Genomic DNA, 18,946 nt, shown 5'->3' on the forward strand with positions numbered 1-18,946 from the left:
TCAGCTTTTATTTAAAAAAATTTTTTTTAAGATATGCATTTTTCTTTTCTTTTTTTAAAAAATATTTATTTGGCAGCACTGGGTCTTAGTTTCAGAATGTGGGATCTTTAGTTAAGAGCATGTGGAAAAAAAAAAAAAAAAAAGAGCATGTGGGATCTAGTTCCCTAACCAGGGATTGAACCCAGGCCCCCTGCATTGGGAATGCAAAGTCTTAGCCACTGGACCACCAGGGAAGTCCCTATACCTCAGCTTCTAGACCTGAATTAGTTTCTTCTTGGATCTTACTTGTGGGCCCCCTTTGCTAGATTGGAAGTTTTGTGATTACAATTAAGGAAAATAAGTAATAACAATCATGAGCCTCTTGAATGAATAAAGGTAACATTAGCTACTGGTAGCATTCTGGTGGAACCCGGGAAGTAACTCTGGGCCAATGTTCCAGAACTGATTGGAAAAACAGCTTCCGGTTGCTATCAATTCACTGCTCTTAGTTAAAATCATGTTTCTCCAGGATCTCTTTCTAAGAACTGGGTCCTTCTGGAGACATAGAACACAGTACAGGTGTTTTTCAGAGACTGGCTTAAAGAACTCAGTAAAGAAAGACAATCTGGGCACTCTGCCTGCGAAACGACTTTAGCAGAGCAGTCGTTTTCTTGCTGAGTTTTCACAGGATTGTTGTTGTTGATGATGATGAGGCTGGTAGACTCAACGCTGAACAATTACACACATGAAGGCAGTCAGAACAACACAGTCATTGAGCTGACGGAGAGATTCCAGTTTCACCAATTCCCTCCTCTCAGAAGAAGGAACATGTTAATTATGTTGATGGAGCTGATAAGACACAAAGAATTTGTCCAGGGGTCAGTGTCCCCCACAGGGTAGATAATCAACGGGAATTGCTTTCTTCCTTCTCCCTGGAATGCTGTCAGGAAACACAGATGGTACTCAAAAATGTCTGCCTAATGAATGAATCTATAAGTTAGAAGTCCTGAAACTGAGTAGCTTGGAGTCAGGTAACCCACAGAGATACTATAAATAGCCGGACTGAAAACAGCTCCATTCATGGTGTAACTGAGTCACACCCTAGCTAACTATACAGGGTAGTCATCCAGAATGGACAGGGGCAAAAATATAGAATGTCATCAGGACATCACCAGGTAAAAAAAAGCATCTTTGTTTCCAGAGTTTATGGACGCCCTGTATATTAAGACCAAATATTTCTGATCTTTTACTGGTTTGATCTCAGAGGATGTAACACATCTTTGTTGTGTGTTGGAAGGCTTTGTTCAAAATCCTGTGCGAGGACTTCCCTGGTGGTCCGGTAGTAAAGCCTTCTGATGCAGGAGGTACAGGTTGGATCCTTGGTCAGGGAACTAAGATCCCACCTGCCTCATGGCCAAAAAAACCAAAACATAAAACAGAAGCATTATTATAACAAATTCAATAAAGACTTAAAAAATGGTCCATGTCAAAAAAGATCTTTAACAGGAATGAAACCAACACTGTAAAGCAATTATCCTTCAATTAAAAATAAATAAATTAAAAAAAAACTTTTAAAAATATTAAAAAAAAAAACCTGTGTGGCATAAACCCTATGGTCAGCACCGCCAAGGAGTCTTGCACAGAAGAGGGACTCAGAAGTGACAAAGGTACTTGTTAACTGGACTGTGATAGCTGGTTTCTCTTGGGTCCCCAAGGGCATGGCGAAGATATAAGCAGTGCAGACCCAAGGCCCAACGGCCAACGGCAGGGAACGTGGAAGCAGAACAAGAAGAGGCCTGACACCACCCCTATAGACACAGACTCCCAGATCTTTCTCAAGAAATAGTTTCCCTGAGGGGACTTGCCTTTCTTTTCTCTCTGCTTCACCATCCAACCCCTGTGGAGTCCCTGGAGGACCTGGGAGAAATGTTCTTCCTAATATTGAAATCCCAATTCCCAAGGTGATGAAATTAGGAGGTGTGGCCTTTGGGAGGTGATGAGGTCATGAGGGCAGAGCCACAGTGAATGGGATTAGTGTCCTTATAATAAAGGAGAGCCCAGAGAGCTCCCAAGCCCCTCATGTCAAATGAGGCCACAGAAGCAGATGATCATCTAGGAACTGGGAAATGGGTTCTCACCAAACACTGAATCTGCCAGCGTCTTGATCTTGGACTTCCAGCCCCCAGAACTGTGAGAAATCAATGTCTGTTGTTTCTGAGTCACCCAGTCTCAGATATTCAGTCTGAGTATTTTGTTACAGCGGCCTGAATGGACAAGACAGTTCTCCAGTTGTCCTTGTGATGAGGTCAAGAAATAACAGAAGTTTGTGATGGTTAATTAACCACAAGTAAGGAGCCCAGCCTGCTATTAAAGTTAAGCTAATTGAAGAATATGATTGTCCAATAAACCTTTGGGGGAAGTGACAAAAGGAAAGTTCAGCATGTATGTCACTGACTAATTTACATCTCTGGACACTCTCTAATCATCTTCCAGGATCATCAGAAAACACTTCGGCCAACATTTTCAGAAGAGCTTACCAAGAAGGAAGGCGATAATGATTTCACTAACCAGCAAGAAAGGAAAGGAGGGGATTGGCGTTGGGCCTCTAAAAGAAATAAAAAAAGAAAGAAATCGACTTCCACTGTTACCACCACGAAACAATAACAAAAGGATTACAACTTTAAAGGCACCTTTGAAGCCTCTGGGTTTCCCTGGTGGCTCAGAGGTTAAAGCGCCTGCCTGCATTGCAGGAGACCTGGGTTTGATCCCTGGCCCTGGAGAAGGAAATGGCAACCCACTCCAGTATTCTTGCTTGGAGAATCCCATGGACGGAGGAGCCTGGTGGACTACAGTCCACAGGGTCGCAAAGAGTCGGACATGACTGAGCGACTTCACTTTCACTTTGAAGCCTCTAGATATATTTTAATTGCCTCAAAGTTCTCACAAATCATGGTGCAAGAAGCAGTATTTAAAAGAGAGGGAGTACATAAAGAAAAAAAACAAAGTTGCAAGTCAGAAATGCTAACTGGTGTTTTTAGAAAACAATCTTTTTTTTAACTAGAAAAAAATTCTTTTAGTTGAAGAATTTTGTGATTCACAATATTATGTTAGTATATAAAAACTTTAAATTCTGAAATAATTATAGAGTCACAGGAAGTTGTACAACTTAGGACAAAATTAAAATCAGGAAATGTACAATACGTAGACTGTATTCAGATTTCATCAGTTTTACATGCACTCATTTGTGTGTGTGTCGGGGGGCGGGGGGAGCTCTGTGCAAAGCTATCACATGTGCAGCTTTGTGTAACCACCACTGCAATCAAGACACTGAGTTCTACCATCTCCAAAAGTTTCCCTCAGGTTATTCCTTTATTGCTACTCCCATTCCGCTCACCTCCCCCATCTGAACCCCTGGCAATACGAAGCTATTCTCCATCTGTAGAATTATGTTATTCCATTAAAGTCATATAAACAGAGTCGTACAGTATGTACTCTTTTGCAACTGGATTTTTTTTTCCACTCAACATAATTCCCTGAAGATACGTCCATCTTGTTGTGATATGTACAATATGTCTTAGGCAGCTCAGGTGGCTGTAACAGAGTACTACAGACTGAGCGGCTTAAACAACAGAAATGTATTTCTCATAGTACTGGAGGCTGGAAGTCAAAGATCAAGGTATGGCAGATTGGGTTCTTGGGGAAGGCCCTCTTTCTGGCTTCAGACAGCTGCCTTCTTGCAGTGTCCTCACCTGACCTTTCCTCTGTGTGTAGGATGGTGACGGGGAGGGAGAGGGAGGAAGACCGAATGCAAGCACACTCTGGCATCTCTTCCTCTTTTTTATAAGAGCACCAATCCCACAATGAGGGTCTCATCCTCCAAACCTCATCTAAACCTAATAACCTCCCAAAGGCACCACCTCCAAACACCATCACACTGGAGCAGGGAGGGATTAGGGTTTCAGCATATCAACTTTGCGAGTCCATAAACATTGAGCCCATAATACAATAGTTTGTTCTATGGTATACTCTGTTCATGGTATGGATGTACCATAGTTGAACCAGTCATCCACTGAAGGACATTTGGGTAGCTTTCAGTCTTTGGCTATTACAAATAAAGCTTCTGTGAACCTTTTATACAAGTTTCTGTGTGAAAATAAGTTTTTTTTTTTTTCTGGGAAAAATGCCTGAGTGCAAGGGCTGGGTTGTATGGTAAATCCATTTTTAGTTTTAAAAGGACCTGCCCAACTGTTTTCCAGAGTGACTGCATCATTTTACATTCCCAGCAGCAACATAGGAGAAATTCTGTTTCTTTACATCCTTTCCAGCATCTGGTGTTGTCAGAATTTTAAAAATTTTAGCCATTCTGATAAGTGTGTGGTACTATCTCATTGTGGTTTTAACGTGTATTTCTGTAATGGCTAATGATATTGAATAACTTTTCATGTGCTCATTTGCCATCTGTATACTCTCTTCAGTGAAATATCTGTTCATGTCTTTTGCCAATTTTCTAATTGTATTATTTATTATCATTAAAATTATATATTACAGATACAAGTACTTTGTAAGATGTATGATTTGCAAATATTTTCTTCCAGTTGTTAACTTGTCTTTTCTTCTTCTTACCAGGGTCTTTGGCAGAGTAAAGTTTGAAATTTTGACATGGTTTCATTTTAAAGTTAAAAAAAAGATATACAGTGATCTCCCAGCCTATCCTGTATTCCATGCCAAATAAGGGCATGTACATATTTCGTCCATCTGTCTGCCCATTCATCCATCCAATGTTTTTATTAAACACTTACTATGTTTCAGGTACAGAGTCAGGTCCTCGTGATGTGAAAAGGAATAAAGTACAGTTGCCTTTAGGTGTCCATAATCTAGCATGGACAGGGACATGGAGCACGTGCCTTCTATGGAATGTGGTAAGGGATGGAAAGCAGGTTGTGGGAGCCCGAGATAGAGCACTTACTCTGACCGGGGAAGGTGGGAACGCTGATCCTTGCTTGCCTCTTTTCACACAGCTTCTCAAGGACTGTCAGTTATGGGTGAGTTGAAACTCTAGTATTATTCTAGCTATACATAGGTCATGGTATATTTTGTAAAAACATTTCCACCTATTCTTCTCATGAAAATTACCACTCATTCATTTTCTAGAATATTCTTTCCACATCCCCCACTGACTAATACTCCAACTGAGATCCTATGAGATTAATGGAGAATTCACCCCCTGGATGTGATTATTTTTCAAAAATAAAATGACACCTGTTAGTTCAACAGGTGGTCTTCACTAAGAAGTTCCGGCATCAAGGAAAGGTGTAGCTGGGTCTTGTTGCATAACAGTCCTTGGTCTTAATATAGCAACGTCACCCAAGAAGCTTAAAGGACTGGACTCACATGACAAGCTGCCTCATTTTGCACTGACTCTTCAAAGAAGGCAAGACAAGATTTATTATGCAGTGGCCTATATTCCTAGTAAAGTATGATGTTCCCTCCCCAGGGACCTAGAAGAGTATGTCCAGCGACACATTTGGGAGGAACCTAGGGATTCTTAGGGGCTTCCCTGGTGGCTCAGACAGTGAAGAATCTGCCTGCAATGCGGGAGACCAGGGTTCGATCCCTGGGTTGGGAAGATCTCCTGGAGAAGGGAATGGCAACCCACTCTAGTATTCTTGCCTGGAGAATCCCATGGACAGAGGAGCTTGGCGGACTACAGTCCATGGGGTCACAAAGAGTTGGACATGACTGAGCAACTAACGCTAACACTTTAGGGATTCTTAAGTGAGAGAAGAGGATCAAATTTGGAATTCCCTGGTGGTCCAGTGGTGAAGACTCAGCTTCCAGTGCTTCCACTGCAGGGGGCAAGGGTTTGATCCCTGGTCCCTGTTCAGGGAGCTGTGCATAGCTGCTGCTGCTGCTAAGTCGCTTCAGTTGTGTCTGACTCTGTGCGACCCCATTGACGGCTCTGCATAGCAGGCAAGGCCAAAAACACAAAACAAAAGAAAAATCTTATGGAAAAAAAAAAAAAAAAAGGATGGAACCAGTGGTTTAGGTCAAGAATCTTTTAAGTAGAAAGCTTGATCAAATTATCATTATAACAAATACTTGAGGCTGAAAACGTGAGAATGCTTTCTGTTCTTATGTCTAATCAGGACTTCATTCTGTAAATTCTCCCTTGGTGACGTTGCTCCCTTATATTCTCCCTTTCTTCCTATTCCTACTTCAGTTTGGTGTGGGGACACTTGACATATCCAGCTTCAGCTTCTCTGCCCCCTGCCCCAACCCATCCTGTACACTCTAGACTGAAAGTTTGTGTCCTCCCAAATTCATGTGTTGAAGCCTAATCCCCAATGTGATGGCATTAGGAGGTGGTTAGGTCTTAAGGGTGGAGCCCTCAAGAATGGGATCAGTGCCCTTATAAAAGAGACCTGAGAGCTCCCTAGTCTCTTCTACCTTGTGAAGACATGGTAAGAAGGTCTCTTCCATGAAGCAGAAAGCAGAACATTGCAGTACCCCAAATCTGCTGGTGTCTTTGTCTTGAACTTTCAGCTTCCAGCCGCATGAGAAGTAAACGTCTGTTGTTCATAAGCCACCCAGTCTTGCGGCATTCTGTGATGGCAGCACAAGCTAAGAAAGCAACAATAGATTTACATCCCAAATGCAACAGTTCCTCCTGTCACTCCCTGCTTAGAAATTTTTAGTTTCTCCCCACTACTTACAAAATAAAGTCCAGATACTTCATTTTCCATAATCAGCTTCAACCTACCTTTCTTTTTTTCTTCTTACCTTTTAGTCTCCCCCATTTGTCTAAACTTAAACACCATAGTCAATGGATGGCCAACTCCATGACGTCAAGGACTGGAGTCTTGCTTATTCACCGCTGTATTCCTGCTTTGTTTTGTTGATAAACTATCAAATTGTCCCCTCCAACCATTGTTTCTAAAACTCACTGTTACAAAAAATTCCCTGGCCATTTCTACCCCACCCTGCCCACAAGTTTCCATATACTAGGTTTTTTCTTCTCCCTCATCCCCACAGCTACCCCCACCAGAAACGCCTTTCCCCTCCCCTCTGATCCTAACCATATCTGAATCCTAACCACATCTCCAGGTTTGACTCAAGCTGCAACTTTGAAGGCTTCTGGAACTTTCTAGCCCACCAAGGTGTTTTCCTTCTTAGAAGAGCTATTGTACTGTTGGTGGCTCAGAGGTTAAAGCATCTGCCTGCAATGCAGGAGACCTGGGTTCGATCCCTGGGTCAGGAAGATCCCCTGGAGAAGGAAATGGCAACCCACTTCAGTACTCTTGCATGGAGAATTCTATGGATGGAGGAGCCTGGTGGGTTACAGTCCACGGGGTCGCAAAGAGTAGGACACGACTAAGCGACTTCACTTTCATTTTCACTGTTGGCACCAGTCATTCATTTGAAAGAAAGTGTTAGTCACTCAGTCTCATCCAACCCCTTACGACCTCATGGACTATAGCCCGCCAGTTTGCCCTGGACTCATTCATTTGGTCCACATTTAACAAGACAAACAGCACGCAGGCCCAGCAGTAGAGGAGCTCACAGTCTAGAAGGCATTTACCACATATTGCCTCATGTTGGGTTAATCACTTTTTGTGTATATGTCTTGTCTCCCCAGTTCTGTGATTGCAGAGGCCATTTTCGAATCTAGCATTCTTTCTTTCTTTTTTAAAAAACTTTTTATTTTGTATTGGGGTGTAGCTGATTAACAATGTTGTGATAGTTTCAGGTGAACAGCAAAGGGACTCAGTCATACACAGGCAGAGGCCATGTTTTAAACTTGCCACCCCTCACATCCAGCTCTTATCATGGTGTTCAATAAACATCTTTTGAATCATAACCAACAGGACCTTATGGGGCATTCCTGGGGTAGGCCCCTCCCCTGCATCCTTAGCTTTAGGCTCCTCTCCTGAGGAGGAGATGGGGCCTTTGGAAGGTGATACCCAGATAACAGTATCTGAGTTGTTTTACAGATGTGAAAACTCTCCACCACATGGAATTATGTTATCTACTGACCCTGAACACATAGCCTACTGGAGCCTAAGGATTGATAATGTTAACCCCTGTGACATCCCCCTGCTACCTCACCATCAGCCAATCAGAGAGCCGTGCATAAGATGATTACAGACCTTGCAACCCGCCCCCTTTACCTGTCCTTTAAAAATACTTTCCTGTTACAAACTGAGTGAAGTAAGACAGAAAAAGAGAAATACCTTATGATATCGCTTATATGGGGAATCTAAGAAGAAAAAAAAACAGCGATACAAATGAACTTATTTACAAAACAAAACAGAGTCATAGACAACTAATTTATAGTTACCTGGTGGGGAGGGATAATTAGAATTTGGGATTGACATGCACACACAGCTATTTAAAATAAATAACAAACAAAAGGACCTACTGTTAAAAAACAATAGATATGGCAGAAACCAATAAAATATTGTAAAGCAACTATCCTCCAATTGAAAATAAATACATGAAGAAGGGACAAGAGAATAAGATAGATGAGATCAGATTGGCCATGTGTTGATAATTCTCAAGGCTAATCCCCCATGGGGATTTATTACACTAGTCCTTCCACTTTTGTGTATGTTTGAAATTTTCCATAATAAAAAAAAAGTTAAAAAAGAAAGTTTCTGAAACCCAGTTGGGGTTTTTTCAGCACTAGCTGGCCCAGATGACTTGTATAAAGCCTTATAATAAATACCACACTTTTCCTTCATGACAATCTGGTTGTCAGTAGATTTGCTTTACTGTACTCAGGGGAGTAGACCCAAGTTCGGCTTGTTAACAGAATGATTAAAATGACAATTTGATTTGATATTTTTCCCTCTCTGTAGTTTTCTTCCTCCAGCCAGATAAAATAATTTCCTATCACCCATACATGATACTTAGGAGATGGCTCTCATTATTCTTATTTTATCAATGAGGAAACTGAGGCGAAGAATGGTGAAGTAACTTGTTCCCAGCTGCAAGGGAGTCATAGTTGCTTCATTCAAAATACAGGCTGAACATTTTTGGAAGCAAAGACAGAGCTATCTCCATGGTGCTAGTATTTAGATCTCTCTCTCAGACACTGAGTACAAATTGTGCCCTGTTACACACACATACAGACTTCATCAAAGCTGCAAAGAGGGACATGTATATGCTTGGAGTCAGAGTTTGGTTTGTGCAGTATAATTAATATCCTTCTATTCAAGATCAAGTTGTGCAAAAGGTAGCATATGAAAGATACAAAAAAAAAAAAAAAAGAAAGATACAAAAACATTCCAGAGAGGAAGGAGTGGGTGGCAGTCAGTGAGCTGCGACATTTTTCCTTTCATAGAGCAATTCTTGTGGAAGAAACAGCATTGCTGCCTTTTTTCTATTTTCGGCCCAAAGTAACGCTTAACTAATCCAATTATTATTCAAGAGAAGGTATATAGCCACAAAGCTTCATTTAATCTGTGAGTTTTGCAAAACAACAAACTAACCTGCAGCAGAGGACACAGATGGGTGGTCTGCTGGCACGACTGAATTCATATAAACGGTTTACAGATTTTTCAGTTTAATTTGTAATGCACAGAAATGGGTATTTCGAACATCTGTGAGGCAAGAAGAATCAGGAAAAACAAACCCTCACATACCCGTCAACCCCGCTTAACAAATAGAACAGTACCAATAGCCTGAAACCTTCTAGGCACACACTGTAAGATTGGGGCATTTCACACAGAAGTCTGGATGGTTAGCCTTTCTGGAATAACCTGGCACCCCTGGGCCTGCATTCCTCTAGGGAAATATTAGTAGGCCCCGCATGGAGTCACCCCTCCAGTTTCACCATGTCCCCCACTATGTCTGGCTGTCTTCCTTCATCCACTGGGCCTGTCTGGCCCTGAGGAGTCTTGAGGTTATAACCTTCGGACCGTGTGTTTCCTTTCGGGGTTGGTTATTTCCGCTTTGCCCTATCCAAGCCCTTCATTTCCCCAGTTCTTCTGTCTTTGCTTTGGGACATCTCTTTTCTGGGTGAAGCAAGATCTTTAAGAGGCACTGAGTTCTATGGAGATCTGCAGAAAAGAAAGTGTCTCTGCCCTCAGTGGACATGTACCCATGGAGGTACTGACCTGCGTACACATGTATGTATGTTACGCAAAACAGGAAGCAATGGAAACAGAGAAAGGGCCGCGGGAGCACAGAGCAGGCAGAAACTGTGTCAGGCAGAGTTCTCAAAGAAACAGAACCAATAAGGTTCTGTGTATGTGTCTTTTTTATTGATACGTCTTTCTATCTATCAAGAGAGAGATTTTAAGGAATTGGCTCATGTGATGTGGGTGCTCAGAAGTTTGAAATATGCAGGGTGGGCTGAGAGGCTGGAGACCCAGGGAGGGGCTGCTGTTGCAAAAGCCTTTTTCTTCTGGCAGGCTACAGTCCATAGGGTCGCAAAGAGTCAGACACGACCAAAGCAGGCACGCATGCATGTACATTATGGACTATGATTATCTGCTTTATTCAAAGTCTACCGACTTAAAAGTTATTCTCACCTGAAAAGTATCTTCCCAGCAATGCCTAGATTGCTGCTAAGTCACTTCAGTCATGTCCGACTCTGTGCGACCCCATAGACAGCAGGGGTTCTCCAGGCAAGAACACTGGAGTGGGTTGCCATTTCCTTCTCCAATGCATGAAAGTGAAAAGTGAAAGTGAAGTCGCTCAGTCGTGTCCGACCCTCAGCGACCCCATGGACTGCAGCCTACCAGGCTCCTCCATCCATGGGATTTTCCAGGCAAGAGTACTGGAGTGGGGTGCCATTGCCTTCTCCGATGCCTAGATTGGATCTGACCAAATACCTGGGTACCATGGCTGAGCCAAAGTGGACACATCGCAGGCTGCATTGGAGCGTGCAGGTGTGCTTGTGTCTGTGTGTAGGTTCAGGTAGGGATCTGAGAGGTGGGAACACAGAGGAGGAACATTTCGTGGGGAGGAAACACTGTGAACAGAAGGAACAGAGGTGGAGAAAAACGGAGTCTGAGTCTGTTCAGAGTATTGCGCAGTGCAACGGAGAGGCGAAAAGTGCCAGGAAGGAGCCGGAGACACTCGGCAGGGGGCAAGGCGCACAAGCGGGGTGGGGAATAGTGGGGAGCAGCAAGCTAGGTCAGGAAGGACCTTGGAAGCAATGGGAGGTGTTAGAGGTTTCTGAGCAGGGAAGTGGCACACTAGGACTCTGAAGAAGAAAACTCTGGCAGATCTGTAAAGGGTTGGGTAGAGCGGGGAGAAGGGAGGGAGCAGAGGCAGTGAGGAAGCTCCTGGGATAATCAAGAGCAGGCTTGAGCCATGTTCCAACCATCTGGGAGAAGATAGTGTTGTTTTTTTTTTTTTCCTCTTGTGGGAAAAGACAGCTTATAGACATGTATATTGTTCTTAAATTGACACTAATGCAAAAAAAAATGCTCACTACTAATGTGGAAGTTAAAAAAAAAAGGCTTGAACTTGGCAGTGAGAAAAGGAGACCAATTTGAAAGGCATAAGGTAGAAAAGAGAAAGGGACTGTTTATGGTTAGCAGGGAGGAGAGAAGAGACACAGTGGTTTTAAGTCTAAATCTTAAGAGATGATGATGCTCTTATCTGAGATAAAGACCGTAGGAGGAAGTCATTTTGTCCGCTATAGGACTGTCTGAGTTTGAGGGGTCTGAGATGCTCTGGTATCTCACTAGCCTTACTAGCCTTATGAACTAGTCCTGCTAGAACCACAGCAAGTCCTGGGGCCTCTCATATGTACACCAGGTGTTGGGGTGGAGTACGGTACCTTCCTTGAGGGCTGCTGTGAGAATTCGACAAGCTAATTACGCTTGAAGCACTTAGAACAGTGCTTCTAAATAGACCCAGAAAACCGTTGAACCTGCAGCTCTTAACTTCCCAGAGAACACAGAGTTCCAAAGCACCTTCTCCGGACTCCACATCCCAGGAGGAATCACCTGCCCTGTGTATGTGGTGACACTCACAGACTGTCTGTAATTAAACTGTATTTCCAGGATGAATCTTCCCTGCCTTTTTGCTTTATAATATTAGAATGGCCAGTGTGAAGGGAAAATTCACAGAAGCTCCACGGTTCTATCTAGGAACAAGATTTGGTAGTTCTTAATAGAGCAATGGGAGAAGGCAATGGCACCCCACTCCAGTACTCTTGCCTGGAAAATCCCATGGACGGAGGAGCCTGGTAGGCTGCAGTCCATGGGGTCGCGAAGAGTCGGACATGACTGAGCGACTTCACTTTCACTTTTCTCTTTTCATGCACTGGAGAAGGCAATGGCACCCCACTCCAGTATTCTTGCCTGGAGAATCCCAGGGACGAGGGAGCCTGGTAGGCTGCCGTCTATGGGGTCGCACAGAGTCAGACACGACTGAAGCGACTTAGCATAGCATAGCAATAGAGCAATGGGCTGGACAGTACAATTCTGGCTCCAATCACAATGTATGTTTGTTTTCCCACATCACCCTGCAATTCTCTGTCACCAGCTGATCCTACAATTCAACTCAGTTCTGACACCATCTACCTGCAGAAGCAGGCCCCACAGGCCAAGGGCTCAGTCTCAGGAGACTGTGGCTCCCCCAATTTAAGAAAACAATTGTAAATCCGGGTGTCACCTGCGCTTCTGACCACACGACTATAGAATGGAGGCTCCAATACCCCTGCCTGTCCCCCACCCCCGCCTAGGGTTCAATTAATTTGCCAGAGTGGCTCCCAAAACTCAAAAAGAACATTTTACTTACTAGATTACCAACTTATTATAAAAGGATGTAACTTAGAGACAGCCAAATGAAAGAGAGAGCGTAGGGTAAGCTATGGGAAAAGGTCACAAGCTTCCACGCCAACCTGGAAACTCTCAGAAACCAGTCTTTTTGGGTGTTTATGGAGGTTTCCGGAGAAAGCAATGGCAACCCACCCCAGTACTCTTGCCTGGAAAACCCCATGGGCGGAGGAGCCTGGTAGGTTGCAGTCCATGGGATCGATAAGAGTCGGACACGATTGAGCAACTTCACTTTCGCTTTTCACTTTCATACATTGGAGAAGGAAATGGCAACCCACTCCAGTGTTTTTGCCTGGAGAATCCCAGGGACAGGGGAGCCTGGTGGGCTGCCATCTATGGGGTCGCACAGAGTCGGACATGACTGAAGTGACTTAGCAGCAGCAGCAGCAGCATGGAGGTTTCATTATGTAGGCATGATGGATTAAATCATTGGCCACTGGTAATTGAATTCACTCTCCAGCCTCTCTCCCCTCCCCAGAGGGCCCCAAAATCACTGCGTACAGTGACTGGAACCACAAAATTAAAAGATGCTTGTTCCTTGGAAGAAAAGCTATGACAAACCCAGACAGCGTATTAAAAAGCAGAGACATCACTTTGCCAACAAAAGTCCATACAGTCAAAGCTATGGTTTTTCCAGTAGTCACGTAGATGTGAGTTGGACCATAAAGAAGGCTGAGCGCTGAGGAATTGATGCTTTCTAACTGTTGTGCTGGAGAAGACTCTTTAGAGTCCCTTGGACTGCAAAGAGATCAAGCCAGTCCATCCTAAAGGAAATCAGCCCTGAATATTCATTGGAAGGACTGATGCTGAAGCTGAAGCTCCAATACTTTGGCCACTTGATTCGAAGAGCCGACTCACCGGGAAAAATCCTGACGCTGGGAAAGATTGAGGGCAGGAGGAGAAGGGGGTGACAGAGGATGGCATCACCAACTCAATAGACGTGAGTTTGAGCAAACTCCAGGAGATAGCAAAGGACAGGGAAGCCCGGCATGCTGCAGTGGGGCTGCAAAGAGTCGGACACGACTGAGCGACAGAACAATTGAACTCTCCAGCCTCTCTCCTCTCCCCAGAGATGAGGGCGTGGGATTGAATGTTCCCACCCTCTAATCACGTGATTGCCTTCTCTGGCAACCAGCCCCCAACTTTAGCAGCCTTCACAAAGCCACCTCATTAACATAACAAAAGACCTTTAATCTCTCCCTTCACAGGAAATTCCTAGGGTTTTAGGAGCTCTGTGCCAGGAACAAGGTCAAAGACCAAATGCTGTATGTATTTCTTATTATTAATCTCAAAATTACAGTCAAAACAAGACGTCTTTGAAAGAATAAAAATTAAAACATTGAAAAGATTTTATTTATTTTTTTGAAAAGATTTTAAAAACTTTAAAAATGATTAAACCTACTAGCTATCAAGGTCTATAGGGCAATGAGAGTAATAATCACTAAATCAGAAGGAGTAGGGAAAAGTGAATTAATTTCAGGAAGCTCAGAGTACGTACAGTTGGCCCTTCATATCTTCGAGTTCTATATCCGAGGAAGGAAAATATTCACGGAAAAAAATTCCATAAAGGTTCCTAAAGCAAAACTTGAATGTACCCTGTGACAAGGACTTCCCTGGTGCCTCAGACAGTTAAGCATTTGTCTACAATGAGGGAGATCCGGGTTCGGTCCCCGGGTAGGGAAGATACCCTGGAGAAGGAAATGGCAACCCACTGCAGTACTTTTGCCTGGAAAATCCCATGGACGGAGGAGCCTGATAAACTACAGTCCATGGGGTAGCAAAGAGTCGGACACGACTGCTTCACTTTTCATTTACATTGTATTTACAACCATTTTTGCGTGTGTGCATGCTAAGTCGCTTCAATCGTGTCCGACTCTTTGGACCTCACGGACCTGCACTGTAGCCTGCCAGGCTCCTCTGTCCATGGGATTCTCCAGGCAAGAATACTGGAGTGGGTTGCCATGCCCTCCTCCAGGGATCCAGAGTTCGAACTCAAGTCTCTTACGTCTCCTGCAATGGCAGGCGGGCTCTTTACCACTATTGCCACCTGGGAAGCCCTATTTACAACTATTTACATAGTCTTTATATTGTATTAGGTTTTATAAGTAATCAAGAGATGGTGTCAAGTACAGGCACATCTCTTTCTCCTTGCTTCCAAGATAATTTGTTTTTTACAAATTGAAGGTCTGTGGCAAGCCCTCATGGAGCAAGTTTCTGGGCATCGTTTTACCAACAGCATTTGCTCACTTCATCTCTCTGCGTCATATTTTCGTAATTCTCACAATATTTTAAGCTTTTTCGTTATTACATTTGTTATGGTGATCTGTGATCAATGATCTTTGATATTACTATTGCAAAAAGAGTACGACTCTGAAAGCTCAGATGACGGCTAACATTTTTAGCAATGAAGTATTTTTAAATTAAGGTATGTCCATTTTTTCAGACATGCTATTGCACACTTAATACACTACAGTACAGTGTAAACATAATTAATTTCCTTTTGGAGCTGTGCTGCGAAGCTTGTGGGATTAAGGATTGAACCTAAGCCTTCAGCAGTGACAGTGTGGAGTCCTAACCACTGGACTGTCAGAGAATTCCCAACATAACTTCTATACACACTGAGAAAGCAAAAAAAAAAAAGTGTATGACTCGAGTTATTGCAATACTCGATTTATTGTGGTGCCCTGGAACTGAACCTGAAATCTCCGAAGTCTGCCTGTATATGGGAGGATACGCATAGGTTATACTATGCCATTTTTTATAAGGGACTTGAGCATCTGAGGATTTGAGTATTTGAGTGGGATCCTGGAACCAATTCCCCGTGGATACAGAGGAATGACTGTAATTCCAACACAAGGACTGCTATTCAGCCATATCTGTGAGGTCATGGCCAAGTTCTTTATCATCTGAGAGAGAAACTGCTAAAAATGCCCCTATTACTTAAGACACAGCAAGGAATTTTGAAGGTCTGTGATCCTGTTGCTGTATTTCCAAGACCTCTTGTCTTTTCTCTCAAAGCAAGGCAGCTCTACCCAAGGTTTCTTTGTTATTTAGTCCTATTACTGCCCAATCACTTCGCATGAATGAAGGCAGAAGGACACTGGATTCTTCTGTTTGAAAATATTTTTAGCAATGTTAGTTGTAGAGAAGATGCCCTCCAATATAATTTTGTTTTTAATCTTGCCATCTCTGTGAAAGGAAAGCAGATTCCAGGCCAGATCTGCTATTTGGTAGTACACTGTTGTTTAGTCGCTAAGTCGTGTCTGACTCTCTGCGACCCTGTGGACTGTAGACTGCCAGGATCCTCTGTCCACTCGATTTCCCAGGTAAGAATACTGAAGAGAGTTGCCATTTCCCTCGCCAGGGGATCTTCCCGACCCAGGGATCAAACCCATGTCTCCGTCTCCTGCATTTAAAGGCGAGTTCTTTACCACTGAGGGAAGCCCGTTGGGGAGTATAATAATTGCCTAAAACAAAGCTGGTTTTGTATGTACCAGCTCTCATCCTTGGAGAATAAAAGTGTACAACAATATCCTAGAGCCTAGGATTCCACTTTTCCCTTTAGAACTTTTATCTGCCTTCATAGTAACATCTTCTTAATTACTGTAAATCATCTGGCATTAGAAGCTTAACCAGTTGTATCTGAGGCCACAAACAAACAAACAAACACTCAAAAAGGCAATTACACTTTAAAACATAAAAGGAGACTCACTAGGCAACAGCTTTAACTCTACACCTATAATTATCGTTCTGATTACAGGGGAGTTCTGCCCTCCGTGAATTTTATTCACTATCCACACTAAAGTGAAGTGTGGGTCAACTGGACCCAAAAGGCCTCCTGGACCTTGCAGAAAAATGACTGGCAATCATGAGGTTGATTAAAGGCTCTGAGGTTTCTGTCTCCTGGAATTCCTCTTATTACTGCTTTTCTTCGAGTTGCAGACTACTGTAATTATCTTTCTGTGAGGTTTTAGGCTACTTGGACATTTTATTTTATTTGCATCACGATAATGTGATTTCAGTCTATCTTAGTCTCAGAGTGGTGATGAAATTTTCCTAAAGCCATGTGTGGAAGCAAAATAATGGATGTAACATGTCCCATATGTTGCTGAGGCCGGATATCTGCACTGTTCATTCATCTTTAACATCTATTGGGCCTCTGTGTGTACCGCACCTTGTGCAGTCCTGGGGTGGGACAAGTTCCCTTCCCTCCGTGGGCTCACACCCAACTGCAGTACAACACAGTGAGTGTTACAGTGGAGACTTGAACAGCGAGTGCTCTTGGAGCCCAGCAACCTACTCTTCTGGGGTAGTTGAGACAACGGAGAGATAGATACAGAAATATCCTCACTCCTTTTATGCGTGAGCCCTTGAATCCCAACCACGTTTTGAGGCAGAAACTAAACTATTTTTATTCTAACTTTATAGACAACGAACCTGAGGCTCTAAGATGTCAAGTAAGTTACCCCGAGTCACACAGCTTGTAAGCAGTAGAAGGGCAGGAGATCTGCTCCCGATGGAGGGGTGAGGAGGGGACAAGAGTCGGAGTGGTGCAAATAGTATATTTGTTTCAGTATGGGTGCTCAGCTTAACAATGCCTGGGAATGTAAGAAAAGGAACATGTGAAAAAAGTTTCTTTGGTTTCAGCTTTTCCTAACTATTTTTGAAGTGAAGTGAAGTCGCTCAGTCGTGTCCGACTCTGCGACCCCATGGACTGTAGCCCAGCAGGCTCCTCCGTCCATGGGGTTCTCCAGGCAAGAATACTGGAGTGGGTTGCCATTTCCTTCTCCAGGGAATCTTCCCGACCCAGGTCCCTTCAAATAAAATTCACAAAGAAGGGCCTTGTGATGGGACTTCCTTGGCCGTCCAGGTCCAGTGGTTAAGACTCCTCACTTTCACTGCAGAGGGTACAAGTTCCATCCCTGGTTGGGGAATTAAGATCCAGTGAGCCACACAGTGTGGCCAAACAAAAATAAAACCTACAAAAAGGGCCTAATGGAAAAGATATGCAAATATCTGCTTAGAGGTAAAGTCATTCGGGGTGTTGTGAAAGTTGGCTCATTTAGCTACCTCAAGTGCACCCATCCTTTTTCAGAATGAATGCGTTTGAAAACAAAGCCTTATGTTTATTTTGCTTCCTTTCCAAATTGATATTCCAATGATAACAAATTGATTAACAAAACATGCCAGTGGTTTGAACTGAGAATGCCCGTGAGCAGGGGTTAATTGAAAGCGGGAAACGGCTATATATTTTAATTCTTTTAGATACTCCCATGGCAGTATCCTTTAATTGGCTCTACTTAAAAGCAAAATAAAGCCCAGAACCTGGGTACTCAGAACATCCCATCGTTGCTATATGCAGTTTGAACTGTCGGAACTCTGGGCTTTCAAATGTTTACTCTGGTCCATACGAAAAGGAAGCAAAACCAAGTGAAAACTCACCTCACCCGTGCTCATAGGGCTGAAAGGGACCGTAATGATCATTATTAAGCTTAATAGTTCTCAAGGGGGCATTGTGAAAATATATATCTATATATTTTTTGGCTGTTGCAATGATTGGCAAGGGCTACTAAAGGTAGTGAGCAGAGACCAGGTTTCCTGGATATTCTAGCAATATCTGAATAGTTCCATATCTGACAGTTCAAATCTGAACTGTCCCATACAGCGAAAAATTGACCCAACGGAAAAAACAGTTCATCATGATATAAGCTTAGAACTAACACTATATTTTACCTATAAACAAAAATATTTTTACCCAGTTTCGATATACACTGAATTCTAGGAATAAAACTCACTTGAGGGAAGACTATCGTGTTTTTGTTTCAAACATTATCAAGAGTTTGCCATTTTGGAAAATAAGGTCACCAATGTAACATTCTTTATGGTACTTGAATTGTGAAAACACTTTTTTCAGTTTGCATTTGTGACTGCGCTAGGCAGGTATCTATCATCATTTAGTGCCCCTGTGTGGGAGCATTCATATATTAAAATATATTGCATTATTATAATTATTTTGCTTTTATTCTCCAGTTAGGTCGTGTTTTTTGAAATTGTGTGTTGTTAAGTTAGGTTATATTATCTGTGGTGTACTATTTGGTTAAAGGGGACATTACCAAACAGTTGTTATAAAAAGGAATTTGGTCTTTCACGGGGTCATGTCATAAAAGTCC

This window comes from Bos indicus x Bos taurus, chromosome X (assembly GCF_003369695.1).
Source record: "Bos indicus x Bos taurus breed Angus x Brahman F1 hybrid chromosome X, Bos_hybrid_MaternalHap_v2.0, whole genome shotgun sequence".
In the NCBI taxonomy this organism is placed as follows: domain Eukaryota; kingdom Metazoa; phylum Chordata; class Mammalia; order Artiodactyla; family Bovidae; genus Bos; species Bos indicus x Bos taurus.